General features: G+C 47.1%; 33 non-coding genes across 33 annotated transcripts; all 33 read right to left on the bottom strand.

The window, feature by feature from the left end:
* Nucleotides 1-2,069: 2,069 nt before the first annotated feature.
* LOC139053597 (5S ribosomal RNA) lies at nt 2,070-2,188 on the bottom strand. Its single transcript, XR_011510612.1, has one exon. It is a non-coding gene; the product is annotated as a 5S ribosomal RNA (ribosomal RNA).
* Nucleotides 2,189-2,747: 559 nt separating this feature from the next.
* On the bottom strand, nt 2,748-2,866 carry LOC139053596 (5S ribosomal RNA). The gene has a single exon (XR_011510611.1). It is a non-coding gene; the product is annotated as a 5S ribosomal RNA (ribosomal RNA).
* A 561-nt stretch (nt 2,867-3,427) lies between these two features.
* Nucleotides 3,428-3,546, bottom strand: LOC139053595 (5S ribosomal RNA). Its single transcript, XR_011510610.1, has one exon. It is a non-coding gene; the product is annotated as a 5S ribosomal RNA (ribosomal RNA).
* Nucleotides 3,547-4,105: 559 nt separating this feature from the next.
* Nucleotides 4,106-4,224, bottom strand: LOC139053594 (5S ribosomal RNA). The gene has a single exon (XR_011510609.1). It is a non-coding gene; the product is annotated as a 5S ribosomal RNA (ribosomal RNA).
* Nucleotides 4,225-4,783: 559 nt separating this feature from the next.
* Nucleotides 4,784-4,902, bottom strand: LOC139053593 (5S ribosomal RNA). The gene has a single exon (XR_011510608.1). It is a non-coding gene; the product is annotated as a 5S ribosomal RNA (ribosomal RNA).
* A 559-nt stretch (nt 4,903-5,461) lies between these two features.
* On the bottom strand, nt 5,462-5,580 carry LOC139053592 (5S ribosomal RNA). The gene has a single exon (XR_011510607.1). It is a non-coding gene; the product is annotated as a 5S ribosomal RNA (ribosomal RNA).
* Nucleotides 5,581-6,139: 559 nt separating this feature from the next.
* LOC139053591 (5S ribosomal RNA) lies at nt 6,140-6,258 on the bottom strand. The gene has a single exon (XR_011510606.1). It is a non-coding gene; the product is annotated as a 5S ribosomal RNA (ribosomal RNA).
* Nucleotides 6,259-6,817: 559 nt separating this feature from the next.
* On the bottom strand, nt 6,818-6,936 carry LOC139053589 (5S ribosomal RNA). The gene has a single exon (XR_011510604.1). It is a non-coding gene; the product is annotated as a 5S ribosomal RNA (ribosomal RNA).
* Nucleotides 6,937-7,495: 559 nt separating this feature from the next.
* Nucleotides 7,496-7,614, bottom strand: LOC139053588 (5S ribosomal RNA). The gene has a single exon (XR_011510603.1). It is a non-coding gene; the product is annotated as a 5S ribosomal RNA (ribosomal RNA).
* Nucleotides 7,615-8,173: 559 nt separating this feature from the next.
* Nucleotides 8,174-8,292, bottom strand: LOC139053587 (5S ribosomal RNA). The gene has a single exon (XR_011510602.1). It is a non-coding gene; the product is annotated as a 5S ribosomal RNA (ribosomal RNA).
* A 559-nt stretch (nt 8,293-8,851) lies between these two features.
* On the bottom strand, nt 8,852-8,970 carry LOC139053586 (5S ribosomal RNA). The gene has a single exon (XR_011510601.1). It is a non-coding gene; the product is annotated as a 5S ribosomal RNA (ribosomal RNA).
* Nucleotides 8,971-9,528: 558 nt separating this feature from the next.
* Nucleotides 9,529-9,647, bottom strand: LOC139053584 (5S ribosomal RNA). Its single transcript, XR_011510600.1, has one exon. It is a non-coding gene; the product is annotated as a 5S ribosomal RNA (ribosomal RNA).
* Nucleotides 9,648-10,206: 559 nt separating this feature from the next.
* On the bottom strand, nt 10,207-10,325 carry LOC139053583 (5S ribosomal RNA). The gene has a single exon (XR_011510599.1). It is a non-coding gene; the product is annotated as a 5S ribosomal RNA (ribosomal RNA).
* A 559-nt stretch (nt 10,326-10,884) lies between these two features.
* On the bottom strand, nt 10,885-11,003 carry LOC139053582 (5S ribosomal RNA). Its single transcript, XR_011510598.1, has one exon. It is a non-coding gene; the product is annotated as a 5S ribosomal RNA (ribosomal RNA).
* Nucleotides 11,004-11,562: 559 nt separating this feature from the next.
* Nucleotides 11,563-11,681, bottom strand: LOC139053581 (5S ribosomal RNA). Its single transcript, XR_011510597.1, has one exon. It is a non-coding gene; the product is annotated as a 5S ribosomal RNA (ribosomal RNA).
* A 559-nt stretch (nt 11,682-12,240) lies between these two features.
* LOC139053580 (5S ribosomal RNA) lies at nt 12,241-12,359 on the bottom strand. The gene has a single exon (XR_011510596.1). It is a non-coding gene; the product is annotated as a 5S ribosomal RNA (ribosomal RNA).
* A 559-nt stretch (nt 12,360-12,918) lies between these two features.
* LOC139053579 (5S ribosomal RNA) lies at nt 12,919-13,037 on the bottom strand. The gene has a single exon (XR_011510595.1). It is a non-coding gene; the product is annotated as a 5S ribosomal RNA (ribosomal RNA).
* Nucleotides 13,038-13,596: 559 nt separating this feature from the next.
* LOC139053577 (5S ribosomal RNA) lies at nt 13,597-13,715 on the bottom strand. Its single transcript, XR_011510593.1, has one exon. It is a non-coding gene; the product is annotated as a 5S ribosomal RNA (ribosomal RNA).
* A 559-nt stretch (nt 13,716-14,274) lies between these two features.
* LOC139053576 (5S ribosomal RNA) lies at nt 14,275-14,393 on the bottom strand. The gene has a single exon (XR_011510592.1). It is a non-coding gene; the product is annotated as a 5S ribosomal RNA (ribosomal RNA).
* A 559-nt stretch (nt 14,394-14,952) lies between these two features.
* On the bottom strand, nt 14,953-15,071 carry LOC139053575 (5S ribosomal RNA). The gene has a single exon (XR_011510591.1). It is a non-coding gene; the product is annotated as a 5S ribosomal RNA (ribosomal RNA).
* A 559-nt stretch (nt 15,072-15,630) lies between these two features.
* On the bottom strand, nt 15,631-15,749 carry LOC139053574 (5S ribosomal RNA). The gene has a single exon (XR_011510590.1). It is a non-coding gene; the product is annotated as a 5S ribosomal RNA (ribosomal RNA).
* Nucleotides 15,750-16,308: 559 nt separating this feature from the next.
* Nucleotides 16,309-16,427, bottom strand: LOC139053573 (5S ribosomal RNA). Its single transcript, XR_011510589.1, has one exon. It is a non-coding gene; the product is annotated as a 5S ribosomal RNA (ribosomal RNA).
* Nucleotides 16,428-16,986: 559 nt separating this feature from the next.
* Nucleotides 16,987-17,105, bottom strand: LOC139053706 (5S ribosomal RNA). Its single transcript, XR_011510715.1, has one exon. It is a non-coding gene; the product is annotated as a 5S ribosomal RNA (ribosomal RNA).
* Nucleotides 17,106-17,664: 559 nt separating this feature from the next.
* LOC139053705 (5S ribosomal RNA) lies at nt 17,665-17,783 on the bottom strand. The gene has a single exon (XR_011510714.1). It is a non-coding gene; the product is annotated as a 5S ribosomal RNA (ribosomal RNA).
* A 559-nt stretch (nt 17,784-18,342) lies between these two features.
* Nucleotides 18,343-18,461, bottom strand: LOC139053704 (5S ribosomal RNA). Its single transcript, XR_011510713.1, has one exon. It is a non-coding gene; the product is annotated as a 5S ribosomal RNA (ribosomal RNA).
* Nucleotides 18,462-19,020: 559 nt separating this feature from the next.
* Nucleotides 19,021-19,139, bottom strand: LOC139053703 (5S ribosomal RNA). The gene has a single exon (XR_011510712.1). It is a non-coding gene; the product is annotated as a 5S ribosomal RNA (ribosomal RNA).
* A 559-nt stretch (nt 19,140-19,698) lies between these two features.
* Nucleotides 19,699-19,817, bottom strand: LOC139053702 (5S ribosomal RNA). The gene has a single exon (XR_011510711.1). It is a non-coding gene; the product is annotated as a 5S ribosomal RNA (ribosomal RNA).
* A 559-nt stretch (nt 19,818-20,376) lies between these two features.
* On the bottom strand, nt 20,377-20,495 carry LOC139053700 (5S ribosomal RNA). The gene has a single exon (XR_011510708.1). It is a non-coding gene; the product is annotated as a 5S ribosomal RNA (ribosomal RNA).
* A 559-nt stretch (nt 20,496-21,054) lies between these two features.
* On the bottom strand, nt 21,055-21,173 carry LOC139053699 (5S ribosomal RNA). Its single transcript, XR_011510707.1, has one exon. It is a non-coding gene; the product is annotated as a 5S ribosomal RNA (ribosomal RNA).
* A 559-nt stretch (nt 21,174-21,732) lies between these two features.
* LOC139053698 (5S ribosomal RNA) lies at nt 21,733-21,851 on the bottom strand. Its single transcript, XR_011510706.1, has one exon. It is a non-coding gene; the product is annotated as a 5S ribosomal RNA (ribosomal RNA).
* A 559-nt stretch (nt 21,852-22,410) lies between these two features.
* Nucleotides 22,411-22,529, bottom strand: LOC139053697 (5S ribosomal RNA). The gene has a single exon (XR_011510705.1). It is a non-coding gene; the product is annotated as a 5S ribosomal RNA (ribosomal RNA).
* Nucleotides 22,530-23,088: 559 nt separating this feature from the next.
* Nucleotides 23,089-23,207, bottom strand: LOC139053695 (5S ribosomal RNA). Its single transcript, XR_011510704.1, has one exon. It is a non-coding gene; the product is annotated as a 5S ribosomal RNA (ribosomal RNA).
* Nucleotides 23,208-23,766: 559 nt separating this feature from the next.
* On the bottom strand, nt 23,767-23,885 carry LOC139053694 (5S ribosomal RNA). The gene has a single exon (XR_011510703.1). It is a non-coding gene; the product is annotated as a 5S ribosomal RNA (ribosomal RNA).
* Nucleotides 23,886-24,042: the final 157 nt, after the last annotated feature.

Here is a 24,042-nt window from a genome sequence, read left to right as displayed (position 1 = left end):
GGTTAAACGGTTCATCTTGAAGAAGCTTATTATTTAATTTCCACATTTCCCATGAGAAAGCGTTACCTCGCGTTGGAATTCCTATGCAGCACTGAACTAAACAATGGTCAGAAAACGACACTGGAACTACTTGGTAACTGTTACATTCCGGAAGGATGTCAACAGACGCATAAATGCGGTCGAGCCGTGCGTGACTAGAGCCCTCAAACCGCGTGTACTTCACAGCACGCGCTCCTTCGAGGCACTCTGCCACATCCTCAAGGTCCCAGTTCTCTATGATTCGCGACAACACTTCTGTGCTTTTGTCTCTAAACCCACGAATGCTTGTTTTATCCCGCGCACTGAGGACACAGTTGAAATCGCCCATTACTATGAGCTGTCTTCCCTTGCATAGACGCTCTTCAATTTGGTGAAAAAACTGAGCCCTTTCATCCACCTTATTGGGCGCGTACATGCATACAATACGCCACTCGTTGTTGTTGAACGAAAAATCAACGACAACACACCGGCCCGACACACACGAATAAATTGCATGCACCTCTAGCCCCGGCAACTTCTTAACAAAAAGGACACAGCCAGCGGATGTACCCACCGCATGACTGACTACAGCGGAAAACCTAGACGTGTAACGCTGCACCATAACGCCGGTCTCCTCTTCACCATCGACTTTCGTCTCCTGCACGGCTAGCACATCAATGTCGTGCTCCGTTATAAGTCGGTAAAGCTGGCCTTGCTTTCTTTTCCCTGCCAGTCCTCGAACGTTTAGAGTGGCGACTTTCAGCGGACACGTTGGAGCCATTTTACCAATAGGGGAAGAGACCGGCAATATGGTGCTTACCTCTCGCGTCTAGCACGAGGCTAGACGCCGCCATCGCCGCTAGTACGGTCCGGCGGAAGAACATGAGCGTGTCCTAGGGACTCCGAATTTCCGGCACGCTTGTCTGCCGGAACGTTAGGGCGCGGCCGAAACGATGAACGACGGCTTTGAGGCGCCTTTGCCGGGGGCTCCTCGGCTCCGGGCGTCGCAGTCTGGTCACCATCGGCACTGGTTTGGGCGTGGGAACGCTTCGCCGCAGCGGATACGCTGGTCGACGTGCGGGCACCACTCTTGTCCGGTTGCAGCTCATTCGGACCCTTGGGCTCGACGACCTTGGGCTCCGGAGTGCTCTCCCCATCCTTTCCGGTTGTCTGGTTTGACCCAGGCAAGTCATCCGCTGGTTGTTGGCTCGCTGAACCATCCCCAGCGAGGGCGTCTCCACCGGTAGACGCTGACGAGTCGAGTGGCCCCGTTTGCTTGCCCACCTCGTCCGTTCCCCTCGCTGCATCCTCGGCTTCAACGACGTCCATGAGTTCGGCGATCTCGTCCGTCTTTCCCAGCCCGGTAGCCGCCGCATAGGTACGGACGCAGTCAGCGTCCGCGTGTCCATAGCGTCTGCACTTCGAGCACCGGGGCACCTTACAGTCACGGCGAACATGGCCAGTGCCATGGCAGCATGGTATGGCCGATGGCGAGAAACGAAGGTTTCTGATGTCACCTGCATCTAAAAATGAGCATTGGCTCTCTACAGCTACAATGAATAGTCTTTACGGGTTACGGAAACGTCTCATTACGTGGTTTGAATTTGTTGATCTGCGCTAGAAAAGAGAAAATTGCGTGTGCGAGTTGTGCAGAGGAGAGTGGACGTAACACGTTGTGTGTGCTTTTCCGCGGCTTGCACAGCTAGGTGGCTTGGAATGTGCTGCCGTCTATGTGATGTTACCAACCTGCACGCGTGTAATAGCGATGCAGTTCGCAGTTTATGCGAATAATTTGCGCGATTAGTGACACTTCTTGTCGCCGTATTACTCCGCGTAATATCATGCCGCGTCTTTCATGTTGTTTTAATTTGTGCGCGCGAAGCTCACATCGATATGTTGACGTACGAGATGCTGCGGATGATGAGTGTTTACGTTTCGCCAACGCGTCCACTCACCACAGCTTTACGCCTACATGCGCAACATGCCAACTAAAATAATAACACTAATAATAATAAAAAGAAGTACATGCAAAAAAAAATTAAAAAGAAAGGTGCCATCAGCACTCGGTGTTCCCAGGTGGTCTCCCTCCCAAGTACTGACCGAGCCCAATGCTGCTTAGCTTCGGGGATCGGACGAGAACCGGCGTATTCAGCATGGTATGGCCGATGGCGAGAAACGAAGGTTTCTGATGTCACCTGCATCTAAAAATGAGCATTGGCTCTCTACAGCTACAATGAATAGTCTTTACGGGTTACGGAAACGTCTCATTACGTGGTTTGAATTTGTTGATCTGCGCTAGAAAAGAGAAAATTGCGTGTGCGAGTTGTGCAGAGGAGAGTGGACGTAACACGTTGTGTGTGCTTTTCCGCGGCTTGCACAGCTAGGTGGCTTGGAATGTGCTGCCGTCTATGTGATGTTACCAACCTGCACGCGTGTAATAGCGATGCAGTTCGCAGTTTATGCGAATAATTTGCGCGATTAGTGACACTTCTTGTCGCCGTATTACTCCGCGTAATATCATGCCGCGTCTTTCATGTTGTTTTAATTTGTGCGCGCGAAGCTCACATCGATATGTTGACGTACGAGATGCTGCGGATGATGAGTGTTTACATTTCGCCAACGCGTCCACTCACCACAGCTTTACGCCTACATGCGCAACATGCCAACTAAAATAATAACACTAATAATAATAAAAAGAAGTACATGCAAAAAAAAATTAAAAAGAAAGGTGCCATCAGCACTCGGTGTTCCCAGGTGGTCTCCCTCCCAAGTACTGACCGAGCCCAATGCTGCTTAGCTTCGGGGATCGGACGAGAACCGGCGTATTCAGCATGGTATGGCCGATGGCGAGAAACGAAGGTTTCTGATGTCACCTGCATCTAAAAATGAGCATTGGCTCTCTACAGCTACAATGAATAGTCTTTACGGGTTACGGAAACGTCTCATTACGTGGTTTGAATTTGTTGATCTGCGCTAGAAAAGAGAAAATTGCGTGTGCGAGTTGTGCAGAGGAGAGTGGACGTAACACGTTGTGTGTGCTTTTCCGCGGCTTGCACAGCTAGGTGGCTTGGAATGTGCTGCCGTCTATGTGATGTTACCAACCTGCACGCGTGTAATAGCGATGCAGTTCGCAGTTTATGCGAATAATTTGCGCGATTAGTGACACTTCTTGTCGCCGTATTACTCCGCGTAATATCATGCCGCGTCTTTCATGTTGTTTTAATTTGTGCGCGCGAAGCTCACATCGATATGTTGACGTACGAGATGCTGCGGATGATGAGTGTTTACATTTCGCCAACGCGTCCACTCACCACAGCTTTACGCCTACATGCGCAACATATGCCAACTAAAATAATAACACTAATAATAATAAAAAGAAGTACATGCAAAAAAAAATTAAAAAGAAAGGTGCCATCAGCACTCGGTGTTCCCAGGTGGTCTCCCTCCCAAGTACTGACCGAGCCCAATGCTGCTTAGCTTCGGGGATCGGACGAGAACCGGCGTATTCAGCATGGTATGGCCGATGGCGAGAAACGAAGGTTTCTGATGTCACCTGCATCTAAAAATGAGCATTGGCTCTCTACAGCTACAATGAATAGTCTTTACGGGTTACGGAAACGTCTCATTACGTGGTTTGAATTTGTTGATCTGCGCTAGAAAAGAGAAAATTGCGTGTGCGAGTTGTGCAGAGGAGAGTGGACGTAACACGTTGTGTGTGCTTTTCCGCGGCTTGCACAGCTAGGTGGCTTGGAATGTGCTGCCGTCTATGTGATGTTACCAACCTGCACGCGTGTAATAGCGATGCAGTTCGCAGTTTATGCGAATAATTTGCGCGATTAGTGACACTTCTTGTCGCCGTATTACTCCGCGTAATATCATGCCGCGTCTTTCATGTTGTTTTAATTTGTGCGCGCGAAGCTCACATCGATATGTTGACGTACGAGATGCTGCGGATGATGAGTGTTTACATTTCGCCAACGCGTCCACTCACCACAGCTTTACGCCTACATGCGCAACATGCCAACTAAAATAATAACACTAATAATAATAAAAAGAAGTACATGCAAAAAAAAATTAAAAAGAAAGGTGCCATCAGCACTCGGTGTTCCCAGGTGGTCTCCCTCCCAAGTACTGACCGAGCCCAATGCTGCTTAGCTTCGGGGATCGGACGAGAACCGGCGTATTCAGCATGGTATGGCCGATGGCGAGAAACGAAGGTTTCTGATGTCACCTGCATCTAAAAATGAGCATTGGCTCTCTACAGCTACAATGAATAGTCTTTACGGGTTACGGAAACGTCTCATTACGTGGTTTGAATTTGTTGATCTGCGCTAGAAAAGAGAAAATTGCGTGTGCGAGTTGTGCAGAGGAGAGTGGACGTAACACGTTGTGTGTGCTTTTCCGCGGCTTGCACAGCTAGGTGGCTTGGAATGTGCTGCCGTCTATGTGATGTTACCAACCTGCACGCGTGTAATAGCGATGCAGTTCGCAGTTTATGCGAATAATTTGCGCGATTAGTGACACTTCTTGTCGCCGTATTACTCCGCGTAATATCATGCCGCGTCTTTCATGTTGTTTTAATTTGTGCGCGCGAAGCTCACATCGATATGTTGACGTACGAGATGCTGCGGATGATGAGTGTTTACATTTCGCCAACGCGTCCACTCACCACAGCTTTACGCCTACATGCGCAACATGCCAACTAAAATAATAACACTAATAATAATAAAAAGAAGTACATGCAAAAAAAAATTAAAAAGAAAGGTGCCATCAGCACTCGGTGTTCCCAGGTGGTCTCCCTCCCAAGTACTGACCGAGCCCAATGCTGCTTAGCTTCGGGGATCGGACGAGAACCGGCGTATTCAGCATGGTATGGCCGATGGCGAGAAACGAAGGTTTCTGATGTCACCTGCATCTAAAAATGAGCATTGGCTCTCTACAGCTACAATGAATAGTCTTTACGGGTTACGGAAACGTCTCATTACGTGGTTTGAATTTGTTGATCTGCGCTAGAAAAGAGAAAATTGCGTGTGCGAGTTGTGCAGAGGAGAGTGGACGTAACACGTTGTGTGTGCTTTTCCGCGGCTTGCACAGCTAGGTGGCTTGGAATGTGCTGCCGTCTATGTGATGTTACCAACCTGCACGCGTGTAATAGCGATGCAGTTCGCAGTTTATGCGAATAATTTGCGCGATTAGTGACACTTCTTGTCGCCGTATTACTCCGCGTAATATCATGCCGCGTCTTTCATGTTGTTTTAATTTGTGCGCGCGAAGCTCACATCGATATGTTGACGTACGAGATGCTGCGGATGATGAGTGTTTACGTTTCGCCAACGCGTCCACTCACCACAGCTTTACGCCTACATGCGCAACATGCCAACTAAAATAATAACACTAATAATAATAAAAAGAAGTACATGCAAAAAAAAATTAAAAAGAAAGGTGCCATCAGCACTCGGTGTTCCCAGGTGGTCTCCCTCCCAAGTACTGACCGAGCCCAATGCTGCTTAGCTTCGGGGATCGGACGAGAACCGGCGTATTCAGCATGGTATGGCCGATGGCGAGAAACGAAGGTTTCTGATGTCACCTGCATCTAAAAATGAGCATTGGCTCTCTACAGCTACAATGAATAGTCTTTACGGGTTACGGAAACGTCTCATTACGTGGTTTGAATTTGTTGATCTGCGCTAGAAAAGAGAAAATTGCGTGTGCGAGTTGTGCAGAGGAGAGTGGACGTAACACGTTGTGTGTGCTTTTCCGCGGCTTGCACAGCTAGGTGGCTTGGAATGTGCTGCCGTCTATGTGATGTTACCAACCTGCACGCGTGTAATAGCGATGCAGTTCGCAGTTTATGCGAATAATTTGCGCGATTAGTGACACTTCTTGTCGCCGTATTACTCCGCGTAATATCATGCCGCGTCTTTCATGTTGTTTTAATTTGTGCGCGCGAAGCTCACATCGATATGTTGACGTACGAGATGCTGCGGATGATGAGTGTTTACGTTTCGCCAACGCGTCCACTCACCACAGCTTTACGCCTACATGCGCAACATGCCAACTAAAATAATAACACTAATAATAATAAAAAGAAGTACATGCAAAAAAAAATTAAAAAGAAAGGTGCCATCAGCACTCGGTGTTCCCAGGTGGTCTCCCTCCCAAGTACTGACCGAGCCCAATGCTGCTTAGCTTCGGGGATCGGACGAGAACCGGCGTATTCAGCATGGTATGGCCGATGGCGAGAAACGAAGGTTTCTGATGTCACCTGCATCTAAAAATGAGCATTGGCTCTCTACAGCTACAATGAATAGTCTTTACGGGTTACGGAAACGTCTCATTACGTGGTTTGAATTTGTTGATCTGCGCTAGAAAAGAGAAAATTGCGTGTGCGAGTTGTGCAGAGGAGAGTGGACGTAACACGTTGTGTGTGCTTTTCCGCGGCTTGCACAGCTAGGTGGCTTGGAATGTGCTGCCGTCTATGTGATGTTACCAACCTGCACGCGTGTAATAGCGATGCAGTTCGCAGTTTATGCGAATAATTTGCGCGATTAGTGACACTTCTTGTCGCCGTATTACTCCGCGTAATATCATGCCGCGTCTTTCATGTTGTTTTAATTTGTGCGCGCGAAGCTCACATCGATATGTTGACGTACGAGATGCTGCGGATGATGAGTGTTTACATTTCGCCAACGCGTCCACTCACCACAGCTTTACGCCTACATGCGCAACATGCCAACTAAAATAATAACACTAATAATAATAAAAAGAAGTACATGCAAAAAAAAATTAAAAAGAAAGGTGCCATCAGCACTCGGTGTTCCCAGGTGGTCTCCCTCCCAAGTACTGACCGAGCCCAATGCTGCTTAGCTTCGGGGATCGGACGAGAACCGGCGTATTCAGCATGGTATGGCCGATGGCGAGAAACGAAGGTTTCTGATGTCACCTGCATCTAAAAATGAGCATTGGCTCTCTACAGCTACAATGAATAGTCTTTACGGGTTACGGAAACGTCTCATTACGTGGTTTGAATTTGTTGATCTGCGCTAGAAAAGAGAAAATTGCGTGTGCGAGTTGTGCAGAGGAGAGTGGACGTAACACGTTGTGTGTGCTTTTCCGCGGCTTGCACAGCTAGGTGGCTTGGAATGTGCTGCCGTCTATGTGATGTTACCAACCTGCACGCGTGTAATAGCGATGCAGTTCGCAGTTTATGCGAATAATTTGCGCGATTAGTGACACTTCTTGTCGCCGTATTACTCCGCGTAATATCATGCCGCGTCTTTCATGTTGTTTTAATTTGTGCGCGCGAAGCTCACATCGATATGTTGACGTACGAGATGCTGCGGATGATGAGTGTTTACATTTCGCCAACGCGTCCACTCACCACAGCTTTACGCCTACATGCGCAACATGCCAACTAAAATAATAACACTAATAATAATAAAAAGAAGTACATGCAAAAAAAAATTAAAAAGAAAGGTGCCATCAGCACTCGGTGTTCCCAGGTGGTCTCCCTCCCAAGTACTGACCGAGCCCAATGCTGCTTAGCTTCGGGGATCGGACGAGAACCGGCGTATTCAGCATGGTATGGCCGATGGCGAGAAACGAAGGTTTCTGATGTCACCTGCATCTAAAAATGAGCATTGGCTCTCTACAGCTACAATGAATAGTCTTTACGGGTTACGGAAACGTCTCATTACGTGGTTTGAATTTGTTGATCTGCGCTAGAAAAGAGAAAATTGCGTGTGCGAGTTGTGCAGAGGAGAGTGGACGTAACACGTTGTGTGTGCTTTTCCGCGGCTTGCACAGCTAGGTGGCTTGGAATGTGCTGCCGTCTATGTGATGTTACCAACCTGCACGCGTGTAATAGCGATGCAGTTCGCAGTTTATGCGAATAATTTGCGCGATTAGTGACACTTCTTGTCGCCGTATTACTCCGCGTAATATCATGCCGCGTCTTTCATGTTGTTTTAATTTGTGCGCGCGAAGCTCACATCGATATGTTGACGTACGAGATGCTGCGGATGATGAGTGTTTACGTTTCGCCAACGCGTCCACTCACCACAGCTTTACGCCTACATGCGCAACATGCCAACTAAAATAATAACACTAATAATAATAAAAAGAAGTACATGCAAAAAAAAATTAAAAAGAAAGGTGCCATCAGCACTCGGTGTTCCCAGGTGGTCTCCCTCCCAAGTACTGACCGAGCCCAATGCTGCTTAGCTTCGGGGATCGGACGAGAACCGGCGTATTCAGCATGGTATGGCCGATGGCGAGAAACGAAGGTTTCTGATGTCACCTGCATCTAAAAATGAGCATTGGCTCTCTACAGCTACAATGAATAGTCTTTACGGGTTACGGAAACGTCTCATTACGTGGTTTGAATTTGTTGATCTGCGCTAGAAAAGAGAAAATTGCGTGTGCGAGTTGTGCAGAGGAGAGTGGACGTAACACGTTGTGTGTGCTTTTCCGCGGCTTGCACAGCTAGGTGGCTTGGAATGTGCTGCCGTCTATGTGATGTTACCAACCTGCACGCGTGTAATAGCGATGCAGTTCGCAGTTTATGCGAATAATTTGCGCGATTAGTGACACTTCTTGTCGCCGTATTACTCCGCGTAATATCATGCCGCGTCTTTCATGTTGTTTTAATTTGTGCGCGCGAAGCTCACATCGATATGTTGACGTACGAGATGCTGCGGATGATGAGTGTTTACATTTCGCCAACGCGTCCACTCACCACAGCTTTACGCCTACATGCGCAACATGCCAACTAAAATAATAACACTAATAATAATAAAAAGAAGTACATGCAAAAAAAAATTAAAAAGAAAGGTGCCATCAGCACTCGGTGTTCCCAGGTGGTCTCCCTCCCAAGTACTGACCGAGCCCAATGCTGCTTAGCTTCGGGGATCGGACGAGAACCGGCGTATTCAGCATGGTATGGCCGATGGCGAGAAACGAAGGTTTCTGATGTCACCTGCATCTAAAAATGAGCATTGGCTCTCTACAGCTACAATGAATAGTCTTTACGGGTTACGGAAACGTCTCATTACGTGGTTTGAATTTGTTGATCTGCGCTAGAAAAGAGAAAATTGCGTGTGCGAGTTGTGCAGAGGAGAGTGGACGTAACACGTTGTGTGTGCTTTTCCGCGGCTTGCACAGCTAGGTGGCTTGGAATGTGCTGCCGTCTATGTGATGTTACCAACCTGCACGCGTGTAATAGCGATGCAGTTCGCAGTTTATGCGAATAATTTGCGCGATTAGTGACACTTCTTGTCGCCGTATTACTCCGCGTAATATCATGCCGCGTCTTTCATGTTGTTTTAATTTGTGCGCGCGAAGCTCACATCGATATGTTGACGTACGAGATGCTGCGGATGATGAGTGTTTACATTTCGCCAACGCGTCCACTCACCACAGCTTTACGCCTACATGCGCAACATGCCAACTAAAATAATAACACTAATAATAATAAAAAGAAGTACATGCAAAAAAAATTAAAAAGAAAGGTGCCATCAGCACTCGGTGTTCCCAGGTGGTCTCCCTCCCAAGTACTGACCGAGCCCAATGCTGCTTAGCTTCGGGGATCGGACGAGAACCGGCGTATTCAGCATGGTATGGCCGATGGCGAGAAACGAAGGTTTCTGATGTCACCTGCATCTAAAAATGAGCATTGGCTCTCTACAGCTACAATGAATAGTCTTTACGGGTTACGGAAACGTCTCATTACGTGGTTTGAATTTGTTGATCTGCGCTAGAAAAGAGAAAATTGCGTGTGCGAGTTGTGCAGAGGAGAGTGGACGTAACACGTTGTGTGTGCTTTTCCGCGGCTTGCACAGCTAGGTGGCTTGGAATGTGCTGCCGTCTATGTGATGTTACCAACCTGCACGCGTGTAATAGCGATGCAGTTCGCAGTTTATGCGAATAATTTGCGCGATTAGTGACACTTCTTGTCGCCGTATTACTCCGCGTAATATCATGCCGCGTCTTTCATGTTGTTTTAATTTGTGCGCGCGAAGCTCACATCGATATGTTGACGTACGAGATGCTGCGGATGATGAGTGTTTACGTTTCGCCAACGCGTCCACTCACCACAGCTTTACGCCTACATGCGCAACATGCCAACTAAAATAATAACACTAATAATAATAAAAAGAAGTACATGCAAAAAAAAATTAAAAAGAAAGGTGCCATCAGCACTCGGTGTTCCCAGGTGGTCTCCCTCCCAAGTACTGACCGAGCCCAATGCTGCTTAGCTTCGGGGATCGGACGAGAACCGGCGTATTCAGCATGGTATGGCCGATGGCGAGAAACGAAGGTTTCTGATGTCACCTGCATCTAAAAATGAGCATTGGCTCTCTACAGCTACAATGAATAGTCTTTACGGGTTACGGAAACGTCTCATTACGTGGTTTGAATTTGTTGATCTGCGCTAGAAAAGAGAAAATTGCGTGTGCGAGTTGTGCAGAGGAGAGTGGACGTAACACGTTGTGTGTGCTTTTCCGCGGCTTGCACAGCTAGGTGGCTTGGAATGTGCTGCCGTCTATGTGATGTTACCAACCTGCACGCGTGTAATAGCGATGCAGTTCGCAGTTTATGCGAATAATTTGCGCGATTAGTGACACTTCTTGTCGCCGTATTACTCCGCGTAATATCATGCCGCGTCTTTCATGTTGTTTTAATTTGTGCGCGCGAAGCTCACATCGATATGTTGACGTACGAGATGCTGCGGATGATGAGTGTTTACATTTCGCCAACGCGTCCACTCACCACAGCTTTACGCCTACATGCGCAACATGCCAACTAAAATAATAACACTAATAATAATAAAAAGAAGTACATGCAAAAAAAAATTAAAAAGAAAGGTGCCATCAGCACTCGGTGTTCCCAGGTGGTCTCCCTCCCAAGTACTGACCGAGCCCAATGCTGCTTAGCTTCGGGGATCGGACGAGAACCGGCGTATTCAGCATGGTATGGCCGATGGCGAGAAACGAAGGTTTCTGATGTCACCTGCATCTAAAAATGAGCATTGGCTCTCTACAGCTACAATGAATAGTCTTTACGGGTTACGGAAACGTCTCATTACGTGGTTTGAATTTGTTGATCTGCGCTAGAAAAGAGAAAATTGCGTGTGCGAGTTGTGCAGAGGAGAGTGGACGTAACACGTTGTGTGTGCTTTTCCGCGGCTTGCACAGCTAGGTGGCTTGGAATGTGCTGCCGTCTATGTGATGTTACCAACCTGCACGCGTGTAATAGCGATGCAGTTCGCAGTTTATGCGAATAATTTGCGCGATTAGTGACACTTCTTGTCGCCGTATTACTCCGCGTAATATCATGCCGCGTCTTTCATGTTGTTTTAATTTGTGCGCGCGAAGCTCACATCGATATGTTGACGTACGAGATGCTGCGGATGATGAGTGTTTACATTTCGCCAACGCGTCCACTCACCACAGCTTTACGCCTACATGCGCAACATGCCAACTAAAATAATAACACTAATAATAATAAAAAGAAGTACATGCAAAAAAAAATTAAAAAGAAAGGTGCCATCAGCACTCGGTGTTCCCAGGTGGTCTCCCTCCCAAGTACTGACCGAGCCCAATGCTGCTTAGCTTCGGGGATCGGACGAGAACCGGCGTATTCAGCATGGTATGGCCGATGGCGAGAAACGAAGGTTTCTGATGTCACCTGCATCTAAAAATGAGCATTGGCTCTCTACAGCTACAATGAATAGTCTTTACGGGTTACGGAAACGTCTCATTACGTGGTTTGAATTTGTTGATCTGCGCTAGAAAAGAGAAAATTGCGTGTGCGAGTTGTGCAGAGGAGAGTGGACGTAACACGTTGTGTGTGCTTTTCCGCGGCTTGCACAGCTAGGTGGCTTGGAATGTGCTGCCGTCTATGTGATGTTACCAACCTGCACGCGTGTAATAGCGATGCAGTTCGCAGTTTATGCGAATAATTTGCGCGATTAGTGACACTTCTTGTCGCCGTATTACTCCGCGTAATATCATGCCGCGTCTTTCATGTTGTTTTAATTTGTGCGCGCGAAGCTCACATCGATATGTTGACGTACGAGATGCTGCGGATGATGAGTGTTTACGTTTCGCCAACGCGTCCACTCACCACAGCTTTACGCCTACATGCGCAACATGCCAACTAAAATAATAACACTAATAATAATAAAAAGAAGTACATGCAAAAAAAAATTAAAAAGAAAGGTGCCATCAGCACTCGGTGTTCCCAGGTGGTCTCCCTCCCAAGTACTGACCGAGCCCAATGCTGCTTAGCTTCGGGGATCGGACGAGAACCGGCGTATTCAGCATGGTATGGCCGATGGCGAGAAACGAAGGTTTCTGATGTCACCTGCATCTAAAAATGAGCATTGGCTCTCTACAGCTACAATGAATAGTCTTTACGGGTTACGGAAACGTCTCATTACGTGGTTTGAATTTGTTGATCTGCGCTAGAAAAGAGAAAATTGCGTGTGCGAGTTGTGCAGAGGAGAGTGGACGTAACACGTTGTGTGTGCTTTTCCGCGGCTTGCACAGCTAGGTGGCTTGGAATGTGCTGCCGTCTATGTGATGTTACCAACCTGCACGCGTGTAATAGCGATGCAGTTCGCAGTTTATGCGAATAATTTGCGCGATTAGTGACACTTCTTGTCGCCGTATTACTCCGCGTAATATCATGCCGCGTCTTTCATGTTGTTTTAATTTGTGCGCGCGAAGCTCACATCGATATGTTGACGTACGAGATGCTGCGGATGATGAGTGTTTACGTTTCGCCAACGCGTCCACTCACCACAGCTTTACGCCTACATGCGCAACATGCCAACTAAAATAATAACACTAATAATAATAAAAAGAAGTACATGCAAAAAAAAATTAAAAAGAAAGGTGCCATCAGCACTCGGTGTTCCCAGGTGGTCTCCCTCCCAAGTACTGACCGAGCCCAATGCTGCTTAGCTTCGGGGATCGGACGAGAACCGGCGTATTCAGCATGGTATGGCCGATGGCGAGAAACGAAGGTTTCTGATGTCACCTGCATCTAAAAATGAGCATTGGCTCTCTACAGCTACAATGAATAGTCTTTACGGGTTACGGAAACGTCTCATTACGTGGTTTGAATTTGTTGATCTGCGCTAGAAAAGAGAAAATTGCGTGTGCGAGTTGTGCAGAGGAGAGTGGACGTAACACGTTGTGTGTGCTTTTCCGCGGCTTGCACAGCTAGGTGGCTTGGAATGTGCTGCCGTCTATGTGATGTTACCAACCTGCACGCGTGTAATAGCGATGCAGTTCGCAGTTTATGCGAATAATTTGCGCGATTAGTGACACTTCTTGTCGCCGTATTACTCCGCGTAATATCATGCCGCGTCTTTCATGTTGTTTTAATTTGTGCGCGCGAAGCTCACATCGATATGTTGACGTACGAGATGCTGCGGATGATGAGTGTTTACATTTCGCCAACGCGTCCACTCACCACAGCTTTACGCCTACATGCGCAACATGCCAACTAAAATAATAACACTAATAATAATAAAAAGAAGTACATGCAAAAAAAAATTAAAAAGAAAGGTGCCATCAGCACTCGGTGTTCCCAGGTGGTCTCCCTCCCAAGTACTGACCGAGCCCAATGCTGCTTAGCTTCGGGGATCGGACGAGAACCGGCGTATTCAGCATGGTATGGCCGATGGCGAGAAACGAAGGTTTCTGATGTCACCTGCATCTAAAAATGAGCATTGGCTCTCTACAGCTACAATGAATAGTCTTTACGGGTTACGGAAACGTCTCATTACGTGGTTTGAATTTGTTGATCTGCGCTAGAAAAGAGAAAATTGCGTGTGCGAGTTGTGCAGAGGAGAGTGGACGTAACACGTTGTGTGTGCTTTTCCGCGGCTTGCACAGCTAGGTGGCTTGGAATGTGCTGCCGTCTATGTGATGTTACCAACCTGCACGCGTGTAATAGCGATGCAGTTCGCAGTTTATGCGAATAATTTGCGCGATTAGTGACACTTCTTGTCGCCGTATTACTCCGCGTAATATCATGCCGCGTCTTTCATGTTGTTTTAATTTGTGCGCGCGAAGCTCACATCGATATGTTGACGTACGAGATGCTGCGGATGATGAGTGTTTACGTTTCGCCAACGCGTCCACTCACCACAGCTTTACGCCTACATGCGCAACATGCCAACTAAAATAATAACACTAATAATAATAAAAAGAAGTACATGCAAAAAAAAATTAAAAAGAAAGGTGCCATCAGCACTCGGTGTTCCCAGGTGGTCTCCCTCCCAAGTACTGACCGAGCCCAATGCTGCTTAGCTTCGGGGATCGGACGAGAACCGGCGTATTCAGCATGGTATGGCCGATGGCGAGAAACGAAGGTTTCTGATGTCACCTGCATCTAAAAATGAGCATTGGCTCTCTACAGCTACAATGAATAGTCTTTACGGGTTACGGAAACGTCTCATTACGTGGTTTGAATTTGTTGATCTGCGCTAGAAAAGAGAAAATTGCGTGTGCGAGTTGTGCAGAGGAGAGTGGACGTAACACGTTGTGTGTGCTTTTCCGCGGCTTGCACAGCTAGGTGGCTTGGAATGTGCTGCCGTCTATGTGATGTTACCAACCTGCACGCGTGTAATAGCGATGCAGTTCGCAGTTTATGCGAATAATTTGCGCGATTAGTGACACTTCTTGTCGCCGTATTACTCCGCGTAATATCATGCCGCGTCTTTCATGTTGTTTTAATTTGTGCGCGCGAAGCTCACATCGATATGTTGACGTACGAGATGCTGCGGATGATGAGTGTTTACATTTCGCCAACGCGTCCACTCACCACAGCTTTACGCCTACATGCGCAACATGCCAACTAAAATAATAACACTAATAATAATAAAAAGAAGTACATGCAAAAAAAAATTAAAAAGAAAGGTGCCATCAGCACTCGGTGTTCCCAGGTGGTCTCCCTCCCAAGTACTGACCGAGCCCAATGCTGCTTAGCTTCGGGGATCGGACGAGAACCGGCGTATTCAGCATGGTATGGCCGATGGCGAGAAACGAAGGTTTCTGATGTCACCTGCATCTAAAAATGAGCATTGGCTCTCTACAGCTACAATGAATAGTCTTTACGGGTTACGGAAACGTCTCATTACGTGGTTTGAATTTGTTGATCTGCGCTAGAAAAGAGAAAATTGCGTGTGCGAGTTGTGCAGAGGAGAGTGGACGTAACACGTTGTGTGTGCTTTTCCGCGGCTTGCACAGCTAGGTGGCTTGGAATGTGCTGCCGTCTATGTGATGTTACCAACCTGCACGCGTGTAATAGCGATGCAGTTCGCAGTTTATGCGAATAATTTGCGCGATTAGTGACACTTCTTGTCGCCGTATTACTCCGCGTAATATCATGCCGCGTCTTTCATGTTGTTTTAATTTGTGCGCGCGAAGCTCACATCGATATGTTGACGTACGAGATGCTGCGGATGATGAGTGTTTACGTTTCGCCAACGCGTCCACTCACCACAGCTTTACGCCTACATGCGCAACATGCCAACTAAAATAATAACACTAATAATAATAAAAAGAAGTACATGCAAAAAAAAATTAAAAAGAAAGGTGCCATCAGCACTCGGTGTTCCCAGGTGGTCTCCCTCCCAAGTACTGACCGAGCCCAATGCTGCTTAGCTTCGGGGATCGGACGAGAACCGGCGTATTCAGCATGGTATGGCCGATGGCGAGAAACGAAGGTTTCTGATGTCACCTGCATCTAAAAATGAGCATTGGCTCTCTACAGCTACAATGAATAGTCTTTACGGGTTACGGAAACGTCTCATTACGTGGTTTGAATTTGTTGATCTGCGCTAGAAAAGAGAAAATTGCGTGTGCGAGTTGTGCAGAGGAGAGTGGACGTAACACGTTGTGTGTGCTTTTCCGCGGCTTGCACAGCTAGGTGGCTTGGAATGTGCTGCCGTCTATGTGATGTTACCAACCTGCACGCGTGTAATAGCGATGCAGTTCGCAGTTTATGCGAATAATTTGCGCGATTAGTGACACTTCTTGTCGCCGTATTACTCCGCGTAATATCATGCCGCGTCTTTCATGTTGTTTTAATTTGTGCGCGCGAAGCTCACATCGATATGTTGACGTACGAGATGCTGCGGATGATGAGTGTTTACGTTTCGCCAACGCGTCCACTCACCACAGCTTTACGCCTACATGCGCAACATGCCAACTAAAATAATAACACTAATAATAATAAAAAGAAGTACATGCAAAAAAAAATTAAAAAGAAAGGTGCCATCAGCACTCGGTGTTCCCAGGTGGTCTCCCTCCCAAGTACTGACCGAGCCCAATGCTGCTTAGCTTCGGGGATCGGACGAGAACCGGCGTATTCAGCATGGTATGGCCGATGGCGAGAAACGAAGGTTTCTGATGTCACCTGCATCTAAAAATGAGCATTGGCTCTCTACAGCTACAATGAATAGTCTTTACGGGTTACGGAAACGTCTCATTACGTGGTTTGAATTTGTTGATCTGCGCTAGAAAAGAGAAAATTGCGTGTGCGAGTTGTGCAGAGGAGAGTGGACGTAACACGTTGTGTGTGCTTTTCCGCGGCTTGCACAGCTAGGTGGCTTGGAATGTGCTGCCGTCTATGTGATGTTACCAACCTGCACGCGTGTAATAGCGATGCAGTTCGCAGTTTATGCGAATAATTTGCGCGATTAGTGACACTTCTTGTCGCCGTATTACTCCGCGTAATATCATGCCGCGTCTTTCATGTTGTTTTAATTTGTGCGCGCGAAGCTCACATCGATATGTTGACGTACGAGATGCTGCGGATGATGAGTGTTTACATTTCGCCAACGCGTCCACTCACCACAGCTTTACGCCTACATGCGCAACATGCCAACTAAAATAATAACACTAATAATAATAAAAAGAAGTACATGCAAAAAAAAATTAAAAAGAAAGGTGCCATCAGCACTCGGTGTTCCCAGGTGGTCTCCCTCCCAAGTACTGACCGAGCCCAATGCTGCTTAGCTTCGGGGATCGGACGAGAACCGGCGTATTCAGCATGGTATGGCCGATGGCGAGAAACGAAGGTTTCTGATGTCACCTGCATCTAAAAATGAGCATTGGCTCTCTACAGCTACAATGAATAGTCTTTACGGGTTACGGAAACGTCTCATTACGTGGTTTGAATTTGTTGATCTGCGCTAGAAAAGAGAAAATTGCGTGTGCGAGTTGTGCAGAGGAGAGTGGACGTAACACGTTGTGTGTGCTTTTCCGCGGCTTGCACAGCTAGGTGGCTTGGAATGTGCTGCCGTCTATGTGATGTTACCAACCTGCACGCGTGTAATAGCGATGCAGTTCGCAGTTTATGCGAATAATTTGCGCGATTAGTGACACTTCTTGTCGCCGTATTACTCCGCGTAATATCATGCCGCGTCTTTCATGTTGTTTTAATTTGTGCGCGCGAAGCTCACATCGATATGTTGACGTACGAGATGCTGCGGATGATGAGTGTTTACATTTCGCCAACGCGTCCACTCACCACAGCTTTACGCCTACATGCGCAACATGCCAACTAAAATAATAACACTAATAATAATAAAAAGAAGTACATGCAAAAAAAAATTAAAAAGAAAGGTGCCATCAGCACTCGGTGTTCCCAGGTGGTCTCCCTCCCAAGTACTGACCGAGCCCAATGCTGCTTAGCTTCGGGGATCGGACGAGAACCGGCGTATTCAGCATGGTATGGCCGATGGCGAGAAACGAAGGTTTCTGATGTCACCTGCATCTAAAAATGAGCATTGGCTCTCTACAGCTACAATGAATAGTCTTTACGGGTTACGGAAACGTCTCATTACGTGGTTTGAATTTGTTGATCTGCGCTAGAAAAGAGAAAATTGCGTGTGCGAGTTGTGCAGAGGAGAGTGGACGTAACACGTTGTGTGTGCTTTTCCGCGGCTTGCACAGCTAGGTGGCTTGGAATGTGCTGCCGTCTATGTGATGTTACCAACCTGCACGCGTGTAATAGCGATGCAGTTCGCAGTTTATGCGAATAATTTGCGCGATTAGTGACACTTCTTGTCGCCGTATTACTCCGCGTAATATCATGCCGCGTCTTTCATGTTGTTTTAATTTGTGCGCGCGAAGCTCACATCGATATGTTGACGTACGAGATGCTGCGGATGATGAGTGTTTACGTTTCGCCAACGCGTCCACTCACCACAGCTTTACGCCTACATGCGCAACATGCCAACTAAAATAATAACACTAATAATAATAAAAAGAAGTACATGCAAAAAAAAATTAAAAAGAAAGGTGCCATCAGCACTCGGTGTTCCCAGGTGGTCTCCCTCCCAAGTACTGACCGAGCCCAATGCTGCTTAGCTTCGGGGATCGGACGAGAACCGGCGTATTCAGCATGGTATGGCCGATGGCGAGAAACGAAGGTTTCTGATGTCACCTGCATCTAAAAATGAGCATTGGCTCTCTACAGCTACAATGAATAGTCTTTACGGGTTACGGAAACGTCTCATTACGTGGTTTGAATTTGTTGATCTGCGCTAGAAAAGAGAAAATTGCGTGTGCGAGTTGTGCAGAGGAGAGTGGACGTAACACGTTGTGTGTGCTTTTCCGCGGCTTGCACAGCTAGGTGGCTTGGAATGTGCTGCCGTCTATGTGATGTTACCAACCTGCACGCGTGTAATAGCGATGCAGTTCGCAGTTTATGCGAATAATTTGCGCGATTAGTGACACTTCTTGTCGCCGTATTACTCCGCGTAATATCATGCCGCGTCTTTCATGTTGTTTTAATTTGTGCGCGCGAAGCTCACATCGATATGTTGACGTACGAGATGCTGCGGATGATGAGTGTTTACGTTTCGCCAACGCGTCCACTCACCACAGCTTTACGCCTACATGCGCAACATGCCAACTAAAATAATAACACTAATAATAATAAAAAGAAGTACATGCAAAAAAAAATTAAAAAGAAAGGTGCCATCAGCACTCGGTGTTCCCAGGTGGTCTCCCTCCCAAGTACTGACCGAGCCCAATGCTGCTTAGCTTCGGGGATCGGACGAGAACCGGCGTATTCAGCATGGTATGGCCGATGGCGAGAAACGAAGGTTTCTGATGTCACCTGCATCTAAAAATGAGCATTGGCTCTCTACAGCTACAATGAATAGTCTTTACGGGTTACGGAAACGTCTCATTACGTGGTTTGAATTTGTTGATCTGCGCTAGAAAAGAGAAAATTGCGTGTGCGAGTTGTGCAGAGGAGAGTGGACGTAACACGTTGTGTGTGCTTTTCCGCGGCTTGCACAGCTAGGTGGCTTGGAATGTGCTGCCGTCTATGTGATGTTACCAACCTGCACGCGTGTAATAGCGATGCAGTTCGCAGTTTATGCGAATAATTTGCGCGATTAGTGACACTTCTTGTCGCCGTATTACTCCGCGTAATATCATGCCGCGTCTTTCATGTTGTTTTAATTTGTGCGCGCGAAGCTCACATCGATATGTTGACGTACGAGATGCTGCGGATGATGAGTGTTTACATTTCGCCAACGCGTCCACTCACCACAGCTTTACGCCTACATGCGCAACATGCCAACTAAAATAATAACACTAATAATAATAAAAAGAAGTACATGCAAAAAAAAATTAAAAAGAAAGGTGCCATCAGCACTCGGTGTTCCCAGGTGGTCTCCCTCCCAAGTACTGACCGAGCCCAATGCTGCTTAGCTTCGGGGATCGGACGAGAACCGGCGTATTCAGCATGGTATGGCCGATGGCGAGAAACGAAGGTTTCTGATGTCACCTGCATCTAAAAATGAGCATTGGCTCTCTACAGCTACAATGAATAGTCTTTACGGGTTACGGAAACGTCTCATTACGTGGTTTGAATTTGTTGATCTGCGCTAGAAAAGAGAAAATTGCGTGTGCGAGTTGTGCAGAGGAGAGTGGACGTAACACGTTGTGTGTGCTTTTCCGCGGCTTGCACAGCTAGGTGGCTTGGAATGTGCTGCCGTCTATGTGATGTTACCAACCTGCACGCGTGTAATAGCGATGCAGTTCGCAGTTTATGCGAATAATTTGCGCGATTAGTGACACTTCTTGTCGCCGTATTACTCCGCGTAATATCATGCCGCGTCTTTCATGTTGTTTTAATTTGTGCGCGCGAAGCTCACATCGATATGTTGACGTACGAGATGCTGCGGATGATGAGTGTTTACATTTCGCCAACGCGTCCACTCACCACAGCTTTACGCCTACATGCGCAACATGCCAACTAAAATAATAACACTAATAATAATAAAAAGAAGTACATGCAAAAAAAAATTAAAAAGAAAGGTGCCATCAGCACTCGGTGTTCCCAGGTGGTCTCCCTCCCAAGTACTGACCGAGCCCAATGCTGCTTAGCTTCGGGGATCGGACGAGAACCGGCGTATTCAGCATGGTATGGCCGATGGCGAGAAACGAAGGTTTCTGATGTCACCTGCATCTAAAAATGAGCATTGGCTCTCTACAGCTACAATGAATAGTCTTTACGGGTTACGGAAACGTCTCATTACGTGGTTTGAATTTGTTGATCTGCGCTAGAAAAGAGAAAATTGCGTGTGCGAGTTGTGCAGAGGAGAGTGGACGTAACACGTTGTGTGTGCTTTTCCGCGGCTTGCACAGCTAGGTGGCTTGGAATGTGCTGCCGTCTATGTGATGTTACCAACCTGCACGCGTGTAATAGCGATGCAGTTCGCAGTTTATGCGAATAATTTGCGCGATTAGTGACACTTCTTGTCGCCGTATTACTCCGCGTAATATCATGCCGCGTCTTTCATGTTGTTTTAATTTGTGCGCGCGAAGCTCACATCGATATGTTGACGTACGAGATGCTGCGGATGATGAGTGTTTACGTTTCGCCAACGCGTCCACTCACCACAGCTTTACGCCTACATGCGCAACATGCCAACTAAAATAATAACACTAATAATAATAAAAAGAAGTACATGCAAAAAAAAATTAAAAAGAAAGGTGCCATCAGCACTCGGTGTTCCCAGGTGGTCTCCCTCCCAAGTACTGACCGAGCCCAATGCTGCTTAGCTTCGGGGATCGGACGAGAACCGGCGTATTCAGCATGGTATGGCCGATGGCGAGAAACGAAGGTTTCTGATGTCACCTGCATCTAAAAATGAGCATTGGCTCTCTACAGCTACAATGAATAGTCTTTACGGGTTACGGAAACGTCTCATTACGTGGTTTGAATTTGTTGATCTGCGCTAGAAAAGAGAAAATTGCGTGTGCGAGTTGTGCAGAGGAGAGTGGACGTAACACGTTGTGTGTGCTTTTCCGCGGCTTGCACAGCTAGGTGGCTTGGAATGTGCTGCCGTCTATGTGATGTTACCAACCTGCACGCGTGTAATAGCGATGCAGTTCGCAGTTTATGCGAATAATTTGCGCGATTAGTGACACTTCTTGTCGCCGTATTACTCCGCGTAATATCATGCCGCGTCTTTCATGTTGTTTTAATTTGTGCGCGCGAAGCTCACATCGATATGTTGACGTACGAGATGCTGCGGATGATGAGTGTTTACATTTCGCCAACGCGTCCACTCACCACAGCTTTACGCCTACATGCGCAACATGCCAACTAAAATAATAACACTAATAATAATAAAAAGAAGTACATGCAAAAAAAAATTAAAAAGAAAGGTGCCATCAGCACTCGGTGTTCCCAGGTGGTCTCCCTCCCAAGTACTGACCGAGCCCAATGCTGCTTAGCTTCGGGGATCGGACGAGAACCGGCGTATTCAGCATGGTATGGCCGATGGCGAGAAACGAAGGTTTCTGATGTCACCTGCATCTAAAAATGAGCATTGGCTCTCTACAGCTACAATGAATAGTCTTTACGGGTTACGGAAACGTCTCATTACGTGGTTTGAATTTGTTGATCTGCGCTAGAAAAGAGAAAATTGCGTGTGCGAGTTGTGCAGAGGAGAGTGGACGTAACACGTTGTGTGTGCTTTTCCGCGGCTTGCACAGCTAGGTGGCTTGGAATGTGCTGCCGTCTATGTGATGTTACCAACCTGCACGCGTGTAATAGCGATGCAGTTCGCAGTTTATGCGAATAATTTGCGCGATTAGTGACACTTCTTGTCGCCGTATTACTCCGCGTAATATCATGCCGCGTCTTTCATGTTGTTTTAATTTGTGCGCGCGAAGCTCACATCGATATGTTGACGTACGAGATGCTGCGGATGATGAGTGTTTACATTTCGCCAACGCGTCCACTCACCACAGCTTTACGCCTACATGCGCAACATGCCAACTAAAATAATAACACTAATAATAATAAAAAGAAGTACATGCAAAAAAAAATTAAAAAGAAAGGTGCCATCAGCACTCGGTGTTCCCAGGTGGTCTCCCTCCCAAGTACTGACCGAGCCCAATGCTGCTTAGCTTCGGGGATCGGACGAGAACCGGCGTATTCAGCATGGTATGGCCGATGGCGAGAAACGAAGGTTTCTGATGTCACCTGCATCTAAAAATGAGCATTGGCTCTCTACAGCTACAATGAATAGTCTTTACGGGTTACGGAAACGTCTCATTACGTGGTTTGAATTTGTTGATCTGCGCTAGAAAAGAGAAAATTGCGTGTGCGAGTTGTGCAGAGGAGAGTGGACGTAACACGTTGTGTGTGCTTTTCCGCGGCTTGCACAGCTAGGTGGCTTGGAATGTGCTGCCGTCTATGTGATGTTACCAACCTGCACGCGTGTAATAGCGATGCAGTTCGCAGTTTATGCGAATAATTTGCGCGATTAGTGACACTTCTTGTCGCCGTATTACTCCGCGTAATATCATGCCGCGTCTTTCATGTTGTTTTAATTTGTGCGCGCGAAGCTCACATCGATATGTTGACGTACGAGATGCTGCGGATGATGAGTGTTTACATTTCGCCAACGCGTCCACTCACCACAGCTTTACGCCTACATGCGCAACATGCCAACTAAAATAATAACACTAATAATAATAAAAAGAAGTACATGCAAAAAAAAATTAAAAAGAAAGGTGCCATCAGCACTCGGTGTTCCCAGGTGGTCTCCCTCCCAAGTACTGACCGAGCCCAATGCTGCTTAGCTTCGGGGATCGGACGAGAACCGGCGTATTCAGCATGGTATGGCCGATGGCGAGAAACGAAGGTTTCTGATGTCACCTGCATCTAAAAATGAGCATTGGCTCTCTACAGCTACAATGAATAGTCTTTACGGGTTACGGAAACGTCTCATTACGTGGTTTGAATTTGTTGATCTGCGCTAGAAAAGAGAAAATTGCGTGTGCGAGTTGTGCAGAGGAGAGTGGACGTAACACGTTGTGTGTGCTTTTCCGCGGCTTGCACAGCTAGGTGGCTTGGAATGTGCTGCCGTCTATGTGATGTTACCAACCTGCACGCGTGTAATAGCGATGCAGTTCGCAGTTTATGCGAATAATTTGCGCGATTAGTGACACTTCTTGTCGCCGTATTACTCCGCGTAATATCATGCCGCGTCTTTCATGTTGTTTTAATTTGTGCGCGCGAAGCTCACATCGATATGTTGACGTACGAGATGCTGCGGATGATGAGTGTTTACATTTCGCCAACGCGTCCACTCACCACAGCTTTACGCCTACATGCGCAACATGCCAACTAAAATAATAACACTAATAATAATAAAAAGAAGTACATGCAAAAAAAAATTAAAAAGAAAGGTGCCATCAGCACTCGGTGTTCCCAGGTGGTCTCCCTCCCAAGTACTGACCGAGCCCAATGCTGCTTAGCTTCGGGGATCGGACGAGAACCGGCGTATTCAGCATGGTATGGCCGATGGCGAGAAACGAAGGTTTCTGATGTCACCTGCATCTAAAAATGAGCATTGGCTCTCTACAGCTACAATGAATAGTCTTTACGGGTTACGGAAACGTCTCATTACGTGGTTTGAATTTGTTGATCTGCGCTAGAAAAGAGAAAATTGCGTGTGCGAGTTGT

The sequence above is a fragment of the Dermacentor albipictus genome, unplaced genomic scaffold (assembly GCF_038994185.2).
Source record: "Dermacentor albipictus isolate Rhodes 1998 colony unplaced genomic scaffold, USDA_Dalb.pri_finalv2 scaffold_160, whole genome shotgun sequence".
NCBI classification, from domain to species: Eukaryota; Metazoa; Arthropoda; class Arachnida; order Ixodida; family Ixodidae; genus Dermacentor; species Dermacentor albipictus.
The sequence above is the reverse complement of the archived record's forward strand: the minus strand, read 5'-3'. Positions and strand labels throughout refer to the sequence as shown.